The 15,089-nt window shown below is 45.9% G+C and overlaps 1 long non-coding RNA gene across 8 annotated transcripts in view; it reads left to right on the top strand.

Moving 5' to 3' along the window:
* The first annotated feature begins 5,533 nt into the window (after window positions 1-5,533).
* LOC117199653 (uncharacterized) overlaps window positions 5,534-15,089 on the top strand; it is a 169,346-nt gene continuing 159,790 nt past the window's right edge. For all 8 annotated transcript variants that reach the window (XR_007472792.1, XR_004480934.2, XR_007472793.1 and 5 more), the window contains exons 1-2: window positions 5,534-5,645; window positions 9,762-9,945. This is a non-coding gene — a long non-coding RNA (uncharacterized LOC117199653). The remainder of the gene's footprint in view (window positions 5,646-9,761; window positions 9,946-15,089) is intronic.

Genomic DNA, 15,089 nt, shown 5'->3' on the forward strand with positions numbered 1-15,089 from the left:
TGGAGGAGACATAAACATTCAGTCCACAGCACCTACTATGTGCCAAGGGTTACCTCTGGTGCTTTACACAGGTTATTGGGTTATTGTTAAACCTCATGACATCTCTCTGAGGTACGTATCACTACCATTTTCATTTTGCAGATGAGGCAATTGGTACTTAAGAGAGGTTAAAATGCTCCCCTCCCCAAGGCCCTATAGTAAGTCAGTCTGCAAGATCTGGGACTGGATCCTAGCTGAGTTCTGATTCAGAAGGCTGTGACCTTTTCCTGAGCTCGAGGTAGGTGATATGTGTTCCGAGAGGGATGAAGCCACACCAGGAATGATGAAAACACAGACACAAACAAGAACATGGCTGTCCCCGCTCTCTCCCTCCTCTCCAAGGAAGAAACTACAAGCAAAATAGGGAGAATGAAAGGATCCGTCCCTGAGGGAGGATGGTGGGCTCGGCCCCTCTGGCAGGAGCCCCGGCACCCTGGCTGAGCAGCTGGCATGGCAGCCGTGGGGTGTCCTGGGCTTCCACCAGCTGAGCCCCTGCCACATCACATAGGGGTGCCAAAATCATGCTCCAGTAGGTTGCCAAAGATAAAGAATTGCTCGGGAGGGAAATTCGTATTATATGTTGCAGCCAACACAAAAGCTCCGGAACTCCAGCTATAAAATAAATCAAACGCAGGCATAAGAACCACCTGCATCGTTCAGAGGAAGCTTCCAGATCAGAGCCACAGAAAGGAAGCGGAGGGGGGAAAGATGAACATCTCAGTCCCGCCCCCCTCCCCCCTCCCCCACCCCCCGCATCATCTGGCCTCCCGCCGCATTTCCAGCCTTATCTGCTGCTGCCGCATCTCCAGATGGAACTGATGTTCAGCCGCACGGGACTGCATCCCCCACCTCGCCCTCCAGATGCTCTTGCTCTGCTGGTCCACCTGGCAAGCTCATTCTTCAAGGGCCTGCTCCAGAATCACCTCTCTTGGAAAGCTTTCATCAACCACATCCTTCCCCAAGACAATTTATTGCTTCCTTTCCTATGACCAGCCTTAGGGCACTGCAGTCAGGATCACGGGCTGAGCCAGACCTGGTGTGACTCCCACATCTGCTACTTGCTCTGTGACCTTGGACCAAGTGCCTCAGTTCTCTGGGCTTCAGACTGCTCATCTGTGCTCAGGAGACAATACTGAGACCAGCCTCAAAGGGCTGTTTTTCTAAGGCGAATATTTCTTGTGTGCCCACTGGGTGCCAGGCGTTGTGCTCAGTGCCGAAGACACAGTGGCAAACACGTCAGACAGAGTTTTCTGAGGCTTTGACGCAGTAATTTATGTAAAGAACTTAGCACCATTCCTGGAACTTAGAAAGAGCTCAATCAGTCACTCGTTATAATGGTTGTCCTGCAGGATTTTGTACGAATGTCTGCTCTAGGATTTATTGCACTGTCTTGGCACTCTTTCTGTCCATGGGTTCTTCTGCACAGGCTGTGAGTACCCTGTCTTATTTGGCCCTTTATGCCCAGTGCCTACCCAGTTCCTGACTTGTTGCAAGCTTCCCATCACCTTTTGTTGCCAGAAGGTATGATTGAAGATGGAGACCCAGCAGCTATCAGCTCTTTGGCTACCGAGGTGTCTGCAAAATGATATCTAAAGGCAGTGGGTGGAGGAAAAATCATCATGAGTTGAGGGCTGCTAACTTTTCCCAGGGGATTTGTCCTGGTGCCAGAAAGGAATTTCTTGTTTAGAAATATTGGAACTGGAGTGAATCTTCATGTCCTCTTTCTTCTCTTTCTCCTGCTCCAGCCTCCCGAGATGGAGCACATCTGGATCAAACCAGAGCTGCGGTTTTCAGTTCCCTGCCCCAAGCAAAGCTCCAAGCGAGAGAGAAGAAAGGAAAAAAGGATAAGCTTAGACCTTAATTTATCTTTTACTCTGATTTCCTGGTAGCGCTCTTTTACAATGGTGTTTCAATGAAATAAATATATTTGGCTATGATAGAAACTGCAAAAAGAAAAAAAAAGGATAAGCTGGTGAGAGAAGGGATGAGGTGGTGTGGGAGGGGAAGAAAGGGAGACACTGGAAGGTGACAAGAGGGAAGAAAGGATGCCAATGCATCCTGGTGCATGGGAAGCACACGTGCCTTCACAGGCCGAGCTCACCTGGGAGGATGCTCCATAGGGCTTCTCTCCACTCTTGCTGCTGCTGCCCTGGTGAAGCCCTTCCTTGTCTCTCCTGGGGCTGATGGGACATCAACTCACTGGGTTCCCCGCCTCCAGGCCACCCTCCACCCTGCAGTCCATGGATATGATGACAGATCATACTTCTTTCTATGACAATCTGACAGCATCATTCCTCCACTCTAAAGAGCCCACCATGGTTCCCCAGTCCCCTTAGACCAAAGCTCCTTGGAATTTCACATAAGACTCTGTGCTCTGGCTCCTGTCAGCTTCTGGCTCTGGCCACCTTTTTATCTCTATTGCTGCCCCCCAACCCCAGCCCTGCCAACTACCTGTCTTTGTGCCCTGGGCTCCTGTCATTCTGATCTTCCTGTAGCTCCCTGAATGCATTACTTGGTTCTCCCTTCCCTTCTTGGCAGACGTCTACTTATTTGTCAAGACCCTGTCTGGACATCACAGTCCCCTTGAATTCTTTCCTGACTTCCACCCACATCCCTGGCCCCCTGTATAATTATCCACTGGAACCATTACAACCTCCCTGCATGGCGATGGCAACATTTGAGTGCACTTCATCATAGCAGCTAACGCTTGCTGGTGCCTATTGGGCACCAGCATTGAACTAAAGGCTTTATAGCATGATTTACTCGAGGCCTCAAAAGCAACCATGAGGTAGGTGCTGTTATTACCATCTCCGTTTTGAGATGGGGCAACTAAGGATCAGCAAAGGTGATTAACTTGCCCAAGATCACACAGCTAGTGAATTCAGAGTACACATTTGAACCCAGGTCTGTCTAATTCCAAAGCCCATGCTCTTAAACACTGTTCTCTGGAGTAGAGAATTTCAGATGGTGATCTTTTTCAAGTTAGGAATGAATTTTCTCTGTTCTTGAATCCCCAGCACGGTATCTAGCACCTAAGAAAACAATTAAAATTAGTTGAATGGTGATTATTATGCCTGTTTTACAGATGAGGAAACTGAGACTCAGAATAATTAAACGATTTGCCTAAGGCCACCCCACTGGCAAGTGATTGATCTGGAACTGGGGCCCAGGATTGTCTGGGTCCAGATGATGTTCATCTCACCACCCCATACTGCCCACGAGGGGCCTCTTCCTCATACAGGAAGGCTGTCATTTGGAATTTAAAGACAACAACATCAACAATACAATAACCACAACCATAACCACCGAAAACCTTTTTTCATGGCTAACCCCAATGCTGTGAAAGCATCACAGAAACAGATGCAAGGCTATGGGTGCAGAGAAAGGGAAGGAGCCAGCCTCAGCATCATCAGAGTCAGGCACTATTGGCGGCAACATCGTCCCCAACGTTGATGGCTCGGTACACGAGAGGCGTGGTGCTCAATGCTCCATCACTGTGAGTCTGTTGAATCTTCATAACCAGAGGTACTGTTTGAATCATTATTAGAAGAAGGGGTAACTGAGGCTTAGACAGGGGGAGTAACTTGTCTGGAGCTGGCAGAAACCCAAGTGTTTCTCTCTGGCCTCAGAGCCTGTGTTCTCAGGTCTGTGTACACAGTCTTCCTTCTGCTCTGTTTTTGCCTCTGCTGGAATTGGCCATCAGCTGGACAGAGCCAAAGTGTCAGAGTCTTGCCACTGGCATAAAATGAGGGCACTATTGTCTTTTGTTTTGTAAGTAATCTCTTTCTTTTTCTTTTTTAAAATTTTTATTGAAGTATAGTTGATTTACAACGTAGTGTTATTTTCTGCTGTATAGCAAAATGAGTCAGTTATACATATACCCACTCTTTTTTAGATTCTTTTCCCATGTATGTCATTACAGAGTATTGAGCAGAGTTCCCTGTGCTATACAGTAGGTCCTTATCTCCCAATTTATCCCCACCCCCGCCAGGGCACCTTGTTGAAAGGAGAAATGCTGGGCCAGCTGTTGCCTTAGTGACTGGCCTTGATTCTCCTAAGACACCAAGAAGAGTGACAATTCATGGGGACACTGCTGTTGTTTTGAATCCACCGAAAGACTTTACGGAGACAAACCTTGACAGCCGTGGGTAAGAGGTGACAGCGTGCGGGTCTTTTGTGGCCAGGGAGCTACTTGGACAGTAAGGAGTGGGGACAATTAGGAAACAAATAATTAGCAATCTCTAATTACGTATAATTTCCAAAATCTGTAAAAAACACAATAACAACAAACAGAGCAAAGAAGAGAAAGAAAATGTGGCCATTGATGTCCATCCAGTTAGACAGACTTTCCAGGGATGACCTTCGGGGTAGGTGGAAATAACTCAGGGCTGAGGAATCCCTGGTCTCTCCCTCAATTAAATGAAAGCAAAGTAAATAAATACACCCTCCCAGCTACTCACTGATTTCTGAAATTCCCTTTCCCTGAAACATAGTCTATCTTTTCACTGTTAGAGATAGTTTATTTTTTAAACTAGTGTTGGTGTTAAAAAAAAAAAAGTAATGTGTGTTCCTTGTAAAAGAAATTCAAATAGCACAGAGGGATACAAGGAAAAATAAGTCTCCCTCTTAGCCCAGATCCCTGTTTATTAAGCCCAACACTCTTCCCTAAAGCCTTTGGAGGGAGCCTGGCCCTGATGACACCTTGATTTCAGACTTTTGGCCTCCAGAATTGTAAGAGAATAAATTTCTATTGTCTTAAGACACCCGGTTTGTGGTAATTTGTTACAAGTAGCCCTCAGAAACCAAAACAAGGATGTAATATGTTAACATTGATAAAGTACGTAGCACGAAGCCTGGCCATGTTAAGTACTATATGTGTTTGTTAAATAAATTACCTTTTCTTTTCTTAAAGAATTTTATTTTATTTTTTTATTGAAGTATAGTTGATTTACAATGTTGTGTAAATTGATTCCTTTTTAAAAACCTCGTGGCAATTCCCTGAGGTAGGTGTTATTTTTATTCCCATCTTACAGAGGAGAAAACTGAGGTTTGGGTCAAGCATTTAAATGAATGAAGTCACCTCCCTGTTCAATATCTCATTTTCCCCATTTATTTGGGCTATGTAATTTTAAAATGTCTCATTCAAGTAAGGCTTCTTAAACGTTTTACGATGCCCTTTAAATATGGCCGAGAAGTAACAAAAAGCCTCTGTTTTGTTAGGGCGGGCCAGGCTTACGCTGCAGGCCCAGCACCTCAGTCTGTGCCTCACGCCACACCTGGTAACTCTCCAGGGCATCTGTCCTCTCTGCAGTGATGCCCTGATCCAGGCTGCCGCAGTCGCGGACGCCGCCACCATCTCAACCCACGTCCCCCAAGGCAGGGGGAGGTGGGCGGGGTAGAGCGGGAGAAGACCATGACGCAGCTATAATTTCCCCTCCTACCCCATTGGCCGGGGCTGGTCACATGGGCATCAGCTTGTACTGCAAAGGCTGCTGGGAACTGTAGTCTTTCCACCTGTCTAGGAAGTGGAAAAGGAACTAGGATTCGGAGTATGTTTGGCTTTGGCTCCGCCCCAGCCTCCTGACGTTCAAGTCATGTTTTCTGAGGTACTTTTGCTTTATAAGTCTCCATTGTGGACTTGCTTTTTACACTTGGTTTATTGTTTTTGTTTTTTCTCCTTTTCTTTAGTCGTGTCCCCTCCTCTTTCCCCCTCCCTACACCCCCGAAGCCTTACTGGTTAGGAGAGTCAGCATCACTCCTTACCCTTGGGTTTCACCGGCTGTGAGACTGTAGGGTGGGAAATCCGGGAGACGAAAGGTACCGCCTTCCGATACCGCCAAAGGAATTGCTCTTCTGTAATTACAGCTAGAAGGCCTGTCTTGTAGAGATGAATGCTGTGAAAAGGCATAGGGTGTGGATAATTAAGTGTCTTGGTTAGGGGCGGAAACCTGTTGCCTCAGAGAGATAAGTTAAGGAACGCTGGTCGATACAAGTAGCAGATGACCCCTTTTTTTTTTTTTTTTTTTTTTTTTTTTTGCGGTACGCGGGCCTCTCACTGTTTAGGCCTCTCCCGTTGCGGAGCACAGGCTCCGGACGCGCAGGCCCAGCCGCCATGGCTCACGGGCCCAGCCGCTCCGCGGCATGTGGGATCTTCCCGGACCGGGGCAGGAACCCGTGTCCCCTGCCTCGGCAGGTGGACTCTCAAGCACTGCGCCACCAGGGAAGTCCCCCAGTGCTTTTCTTTAGTAATTCATTAATCCATTTTTTTAAAAAAATAATTAATTTTTGTCTGTGTTGGGTCTTCGTTTCCGTGCGAGGGCTTTCTCTAGTTGCAGCGAGCTGGGGCCACTCTTCATCGCGGTGCGCGGGCCTTTCACTGTTGCGGCCTCTCATTTTGCGGGGCATAGGCTCCAGACGCGCAGGCCCAGTAGTCGTGGCTCACGGGCCTAGTTGCTCCGCGGTATGTGGGATCCTCCCAGACGGGGGTTCGAACCCGTGTACCCTGCATTGGCAGGCAAATTCTCAACCACTGCGCCACCAGGGAAGCCTACGTGACCCTCTTTATGTCTCTAAGTAAGTGCAGTCTCATTGGTGTTTCAGGGAACGTGGTGGTGTAAGCATTTTCTCAGGGGCTGGTCCTTTGTTGGTACTGGGGTGGCGGTCGACCGTCCTGGATCCTTTCCATGGAGCTTGGAACGTGTTGGTTTAGCATTTACTAGCACTTGCTGTGTGCACAATGAAATAGGACAAGAGAGAAACTACATTTACTGGAGCATCTTTTATGGGCTGCGAATATACACCCCAAGCTGCTCTGTTCCTTTTTTTTTTTTTTTTTGTGGTACGTGGGCCTCTCTCACTGTTGTGGCCTCTCCCGTTGTGGAGCACCGGCTCCGGACGCGCAGGCCCAGCGGCCATGGCTCACGGGCCCAGCCGCTCCACGGGGAACGAACCCGTGTCCCCTGCATCGGCAGGCGGACTCTCAACCACTGCGCTACCAGGGAAGCCCTGTTCTGTTCCCTTTGAGGACCATAGGCTGAAAGAGGAGACTAAGTTTCTTGCTGAGGAAACTCATATTCCACGTTCTAACCCCGTCTGCCATCTTAGGTATTGTGGAGGAAGGTGCAGAAAAGACTGGTCTCCATGACATCCACCTAGGAGGAGGTTGAGGTGTTTGATATAATTGTTTATTAAGAAGCGAGAAGAACAATTTCTGGTCAGAAAAGCTAGTGAAATTTGAGGGCAGGAATTCTGTTATTTATTGAGCATTTGTAAACTGAGCCCATAGTAGCAATTCAATGTGTATGTGTTTTTTGTTTGTTTGTTTTCGTGGTACGCGGGCCTCTCACTGCTGTGGCTTCTCCCGCTGCGGAGCACAGGCTCCGGACGCGCAGGCTCAGCGGCCATGGCTCACGGGCCCAGCCACTCCGCGGCATGTGGGATCTTCCCGGACCGGGGCACGAACCCGTGTCCCCTCCATCGGCAGGCAGACTCGCAACCACTGCGCCACCAGGGAAGCCCTGTATGTGTTTTTCTGAACGCAGATATTTACTTTTTTTTTTTTCCAAAATTATTTATTGAACATCTACTATGTTCCAGGCACTGTTCTAGGTTTTGGGGATGAAAAGCTGAACAAGAGAATTGCACCATCATGTCCCCTCGGTCCACCTCTGATTTCAGCTGTCCATGTGGTGGACAGTCTCTTGCAAGTCCCGGCTTGCCTCAGACTGCCAGTGTGCTTCCTATGACTCCAGTTGTGGGGTTTTCTGGTTTTTTTCCAAAACAGCGGGAACTTCTTTGTCCCATGAACAGGTGCAGCCAGAAGTGTTAACACCCCTGGGAGCAGCCCTCAACAGGGGGGTGGGAGCTGGTAGATAAAGCCTGCAGCTTCCTGTCTCTCAGGAGATGATTCTGGGAGGCCTTCTGTAACTCTTAAGTCCTCGTGAAGTGGAGTTCTTGTTATCAACATCGACCTTAGTAATGCGTGCTTATATTGACTTTTTTTTCTTTCTCACTATCCCCAGTCTCTTGCTTCTGCTTCCTGGTATCACATTGTAGAATAAACGATAGGCTCGCCACCCTGGTCTCAGCTCTGCTTTTAGGGAAACCAAGCCCTGAAGGAGCCTACATTCTAGGGCAGCACTGTCCAAAAGAAATACAGTGTGAGCCACATACACAATCAAAAAACTTCTAGTAGGCACATTAATAAAAGTAAAGAGAAACAGGTAAAGTTAATTCTAATAGTATATTTAATCTAATATACTCAGAAAACTATCATTTCAACATGTAATCAATATAAAAAATTATATTTATTAATAAGATACTGTGTATTCTTTTTTTCTGTAGTAAATCTTTAAAATTCAATGTGTAATTTACACTTATGGTGCATCTCATAACGATGAATGCTGAAGTTTCATTGGAAATACATGATTTGTATTTCGATTTCATAAAATTTATAGTTGAAAAGTAGTTTTCCTTATGCTAGTTTTTCTAAACACACTTAAAGTTGTCCAATAACTAAATCAAGTTTCCACTTCTAAATTGAAATTAATTGAAATAAAATAAAATATTCAGATCCTCAGTAGTACTAGCCTCATTTCAGATGCCCAGTAGCCACATGTAGCTACTGTATAGACAGACAATACACAAAATAAAAGAGTAACACATATGCTAGGTTAGGTGGTGATAAATGCTAGGGAGAAAAATAAATGCAGGGAAGGGACTTACTACTATTGGGATGATGACGGTTACCATTTTTAGTTAGGGTTACCAGACTTAGCAAATAAAAATACAGGACATCTAATTAGATTGGCATTTCAGATAAACAACAGATAATTTTATTTAACTATATTTTTTTAATTGAAGTATAGTTGATTTACAATATTATATTAGTTTCAGGTGTGCAACATATTGATTCAATATTTTTATAAATTATACTCTATTTAAAGTTATTGTAAAATAATGGCTATATTCCCTGTGCTGTACAATACATCCTTGTAGCTTATTTTATACACAGTAGTTTTTACCTTTTTAATCCCCTACCCCTATATTGCCACTCCCCCTCCCCTCTCCCTACTGGTAACCACTAGTTTGTTCTCTGTATCTGTGAGTCTGTTTCTGTTTTTGTTATACTCACTAGTTTTATTTTTTAGATTCCACATGTAAGTGATAAGATACAGTATTTGTCTTTCTCTATCTGACTTACTTCACTAATACCCTCCAGACCCATCCATGTGGTTGTAAATGGCAAATTTTCATTCTTTTTTATGGCTGAGTAATATTCCATTGTGTGTGTGTGTGTGTGTGTGTATGTGTGTGTGTGTGTGTGTATGTATGTGTATATATATATATATAAATATATAAATATATATAAATATATATATATATATACCATATCTTCTTTATCCATTCATCTAGCAACAGAACATTTTAAAGTATAAGTCTGCCCTATGCAAAAATGTCCCAGATATTGCATGGGACATTGTCATACTAAAAAGTTACTCTTTGTTTATCTGAGCATCCTGTACTTTCTCTGGCAACCCTAAATGGGTGGCCAGCAGATACCTCGCTGAGAAGGTCTCTTTGAATGTTGACACGGGGGAGGCAAGGGCGTGAGTCACATGGGTATCTGGGAGAGCAGGTGGAAGGGACAAATGCAAGGGTCTTCAGTGGGCACATTTTTGGTTGAGCAGAGGGTTGACATGGTACCACTTATATTTGAACAGGATCTCTGGAGCTGCCATGTTGAGAACAGCATGAAGGGGCTAACAGCATAAGCTGGGAGAGACAGGAGGCTACTGCAGTAATCCAGGCTAGAGGTGATGGTGGCTTGGACCAGAAGGGGGTCGGATTCTGGATGTATTCTGAAGGCAGAGTCGGCTGCATTTACTGATTGGATAAGCATGAGAGGTAAGTCAAGGACTCCTAGATATGTGCCCTCCACCTGGAAGGATGGAGTTTTCATGTACAGAGATAGGGAGCAAGGTTGAACATTAGGGGAGGGGCAGAGCTCAACAGTTTGTTTTGGACACGGTAAGCTGGAGGTGCCTGTTAGACACTCAAGTGGAGATGGTGAGTCAGCCAGCTGGAGCTCAGGTGAGACAGCTGGCTGGAGTTAAGTTGAGAGATGGAATTCAAAGCCATGAACCTGGATGAGATCTGCAGGGGAGTGAGTCTGAGTCAGAAAGAGGAAAGATCCATGGGCTGAGCCCTGGGTCACTTCAAAAATATTCTAATCCTCTCACCAAGCCCAAGAGTTTGGGCCTGTGAGAATTTCCATTTTCTTTTCTTTTTTTTTAAACTTTTTCTCTTATATCGGAGTATAGCCAATTAACAATGTTGTGATAGTTGCAAGTGCACAGCAGAGCGACTCAGCCATACATATACATGTACCCAGAGAATTTCCATTTTCATGGAGGAAGGATTTGAGGCTTGGAGAAGGGAAGGAATCTGCGAAAGCCGGAGGCAGAGCTGGATGAACTTTCCTATTGGTCTCTGTTTCCTTCTTTCCCCATCCCTTCTCTGCATACATAAGCCAGAATGAGCTTTTTATTTTTCAGTTATTTTTAGATTGTTTAAAATATTTAAATACACAGAGTGTGAAAGTCGCCATTTTAATGATTTTAAAGTGTTTAATTTAGTGGCATTTAGTCCATTCACAGTGTTGTGTGACCATCATCACTCTTTAGTTCCAGAACATTTTCATCACCCCAAAAAGGAAACTCTGTATCTCCAGTCACTCCCCATCCCCTCTCCCCCTGGCAACCACTAAGCTGCTTTCTGTGTCTATGGACTTGCCTATTCGGGATCTTTCCTATGAATGAAATCATACAGTATGTCTTTCTTGGTGTGTGTCTGGCATGTATTAGTACTTCATTCTTGTTTACGGCCAAACAATAGCCCACTGGATGGATATACCACATTTTGTTTTGCCGTCATGCAGTGATGGACATTTGGGTTGTTTCCACCAGCCAGAATGACTTTTTCAAACAGAAGTCAGATGATGTTATTGTCTTCTCTCCCCCCCGCGACCCTCCCATAGCTCCCGATCACACTTGGGACCAAATGCAAGTCCTTACCGAAACCCTAGTGGCCTTACCTCCTCTGGCCTCTGCCTGCCTCCCCACCCCTGATCACTGTTACCCCCATCAGGGCAGCACTGGCCTCTGGGAAGCTCCTTGCACACACCAAAAGCCTCTTCTGTACCTTTGTGCTTGCTTGCTTTGCACACTCCTCCCCAGATAGCCCCCCGCTCCAATCTCTACTAAAATATACTCCCCTGCCCCCCATGTAAAACTCCACCTCCGGCTCTTTTTTTTTTTTTTAAATAAATTTATTTATTTATTTTTGGCTGCGTTGGGTCTTTGTTCCTGCGTGCGGGCTTTCTCTAGTTGTGGTGAGCGGGGGCTACTCTTTGTTGCTGTGCACGGGCCTCTCATTGCAGTGGCTTCTCTTGTTGCGGAGCACGGGCTCTAGGTGCGCGGGCTTCAGTAATTGTGGCACGTGGGCTCAGTAGTTGTGGCTCACGGGGCTCTAGGCATGTGGGCTTCAGTAGTTGTGGCGCACAGGCTTAGTTGCTCTGCAGCATGTGGGATCTTCCCGGACCAGGGCTTGAACCCGTGTGCCTTGCAGTGGCAGGCGGATTCTTAACCACTGCGCCACCAGGGAAGTCCCCACCTCTGGCTCTTTATTTTGCTTTTTCTCTTCAGAACATGTATTACTACCTGGTTTTATATTACCGTCATCCCTAGGTGTCATGGGGATTGGTTCCAGGACCAGTTGCAGACACCAAAATCCGCAGATTCTCAAATCCCATCGTTGGCCTTCCGAGTCTGCGGACTTGGCATCAGCAGATACAGAGGGCCAGCTTTATTTATTGAAAAAAATCTGTGGCCCTGTGCAGTTCAAACCCATGTAGTTCAAGGGTCAGCTGTATATATAACTACATATAATTGTATATTGTAGATGTAATATATTATTATATTGTTCTGTAGAATATTTTTTTCACTAGGATGGAAGCTTTTGTTCCATGTCCTACAGCACTGTACCCTGGGACTTAGGATAGATGTCACCGGCATGAATACTGCCGAGGACTGAGGTTTGCTCATTTGCTGACTCCACTTTTCATGAGAGGTTCTAGCATCGAAAACTTGCATGGGGCCTGGACGCTTAGATTCTCCGTGGAGCCCTGGCCCTGAAAAGGAGGAGCAGGAGAAAGAGCTTCTTCTTGTCCTTGAGGAATTTGTAAACTAGCTACATACAACTTGCAAGTAGAGAAAAATTCAAAGCCAGAGAAGGGCTGACTAGGGTGGGGAGGGGTGATGCAGCAGAGGTTCCCATCCAGGCTGCAGAGCTCCTGGTCCAGGCGGCTCACACGCTGGGCTGAGGCCAAATTTCGGTCACTTGCTAGCTGTGTGGCCTAGAGGAAGGCATTGAACCTCTCTGAGCTGCTGGTTTGCGGTAAGTGCAAAAGAGACAATGGGTGGGCAAATTGTTTATTAATAGTAAGCAGATCAATGCTAATTATTTTCATTGTTTATATCTGAGTTTCTTCTTGATGCTGAATAGCAAAGTTTGGGTTCTTTGGGTGCAAGCAACAGAAACAGGACTCTGGCTTCCTTAAATAAAAAACGGCTTTATTGCAAGGATACTGAGGAGTTCTCAGAAGTGGAGAAAGGCTGCAGAACCAGGACTCTAAAACGATAAAGACTGTTTCAGCTCTAGGGATTTGGGTACAACTTGAGCCCATGAAAAGGCTTGTTGGAATCTACTCCGCCTCTATTGGAGGAAGAGAGCCTCTGACTGGCTTGGCTCAGGCTCAGTGCCTACCTGCTGGGCAGGGGGAGGAAGGTCACCTTGATTGACAGGCCCACCAAGAGCCGTGAAAGGGATGGTTCCTCAAATGGAAACTGAGGCTTTTTATCGGGAAAGGGAGCAGTAGATGTTGGGTAGGGAAAAGAGATATCGATTAAAATAATCAAAGCCCAGCATTTCCTGTGTACCTGGCCTTGTGCGGGGCTCTGTGGGGAGCTGAAGCAAAGCAAGTCTTGATGCTGAGGGTTTTTGATTTTTATTGCACGTAGAGGGAGTCAGACTGGGGGTTTCTAAACTTGGATATTCTTTAATTCCACAGTGCGTTAGGTCTGCCTGTTTGCTTAAAGTTCCCTCTTTGCAGTTCACACGATTAATTAGGCGTCTGGCCTTGTGTGGTTCAGGGTGAGAACATGCTGTTAGCTCTCCCGACCCTGCCACGCCGCCCCCTCGCCCCCAATTCCTTCAGAGAGTGAGGATTCTCTGCAGAGCTGGCTGGTTGCTGCCTGCTGTCCTGTTCTCTCCTGGCTTAGGAGCTGCCTGGCGTCAGAAGCCACTTCTGAGTCATCCCTGTGTCGTCTCACCTTGGGACGATGGTGAATAGTTGGTGCCTTTTCATGTTTCAGGGCACATCCTGAGATGAAAGCAAAGGGAAAGGACATGGGTGCATTCCCGTCTCCTTTGGGCTTACAGATCCTTTGCCCAGCTGTTAAAACGTTAACAAATAACGTTTATGGTTGCTTTTATGGTTAGGAAATGAATCCAGTCTCATTATGGTGAACTTAAAAAAAAAAAGAAATCAAGTATTATCCTTCATCCCATCACGGTCCTACCATGCAGTGACATCATTTTGAGGCCTATCTTTTGTCATTCTACTTCAGTGCACATACATACCAAGACATATAAAATATATGGCATTCTTTCTAATTAATTGACACATAGCAATTTTTCTAATTTATAGATATTAGTTAATATTTATTATTATTACTATTATTAATAAATTCTGGTGTTTATAGAGTCATTTGCCATTGGACCCTCAACATTGCTTTCTCAGTTTGGTTGAACGAAGGAAGAAATGCACTATTAATTTGCATCGTCAGGATGGGAAATGAAAACTGAGGCCCGACAGTGTGATGGTTAAGAGCTTGACTTCTGCAGTAATGATCTCTAACGTTTATAAAGCCTTTCCTCTGTGTCAGGTACTATTCTAAGCACTCTTTTATACTAAGTCATCTATTCACAGTGAGCAGTGAGGGAGGGAGGATGATGAGGGGGAAAAACCACGCCTGTGTTTCTCCTTTACTCTCTCACTCACTGGTACTTCTGACGCCAGATGTGTGGGTGTTCCACACCCAGCAATCCGCTGACACCCGTTGGGTGTCCTCTAGTTCAGTGCAGTTCTGACACTAACTGGAGTTAGCGCAGATTCCACAGGTTAAGGGCTCAGTCCCACCAGACTGTCCCCACCCCACTCAATGCCTGTTGCGAATCCAGGCTGTCATCTGTGCTTCTGACCAACTGGCTATAAATCAGATGTTCCCATGACCCCCTCTTTGGGTTCAGTCATTTGCTAGAACAGCTCACAGAGCTCAAGGAAACACTTATGTTTACTGGTTTATTATATGATAAAGGATATGATCAAGGACACAGGTGAGCAGCCAGATGAAGAGGTACATAGGCAAGGTCTGGAAGGGTCCCAGGCCCGGGAGCTTCTATCTTGGTGGAGTTGAGGTGTCCTACCCACCCATGTGCTAACCCATGTTAGCACATGGGTTCACTGACCAGGAAACTCCTCAAATCCCACATTTTGGGGATTTTTGTGGAGACTTCATCACATAAGCATGACTGATCATTAAGTCAGTCTCCAGCCCCTCTCCCCTTCCATGGAGAAGGGGCTGAAAGTTCCAAACTTCTAATCATGGCTTTGTCTTTCTGGTGACCAGCCCCCGTCCTGAAGTTATCCAAGAGCCCACCAAAAGTCACCCCATTAAACAAAAGACATTCCTGTCACCCAGGAAATTCCAAGGGATTTAGGAACTCTGTGTCAGGAACTAGGGTCAAAGCCCAAATATTAGAACAAAAGATGCTCCTACTGTTCTTATCACTTAGGAAATTCCAAGGGTCTTAGCTCAGTGCCAGGAGCCAGGGACAGAGATCAGTATGTATATTTTCTGTTATTTCACATTGAAGCACACAGAGGTCACATAACTTGCCCAAGGTCACAGAGCTGCTGAGCAGCAGGA

Source organism: Orcinus orca, chromosome 17 (assembly GCF_937001465.1).
Source record: "Orcinus orca chromosome 17, mOrcOrc1.1, whole genome shotgun sequence".
Lineage (NCBI taxonomy): Eukaryota > Metazoa > Chordata > Mammalia > Artiodactyla > Delphinidae > Orcinus > Orcinus orca.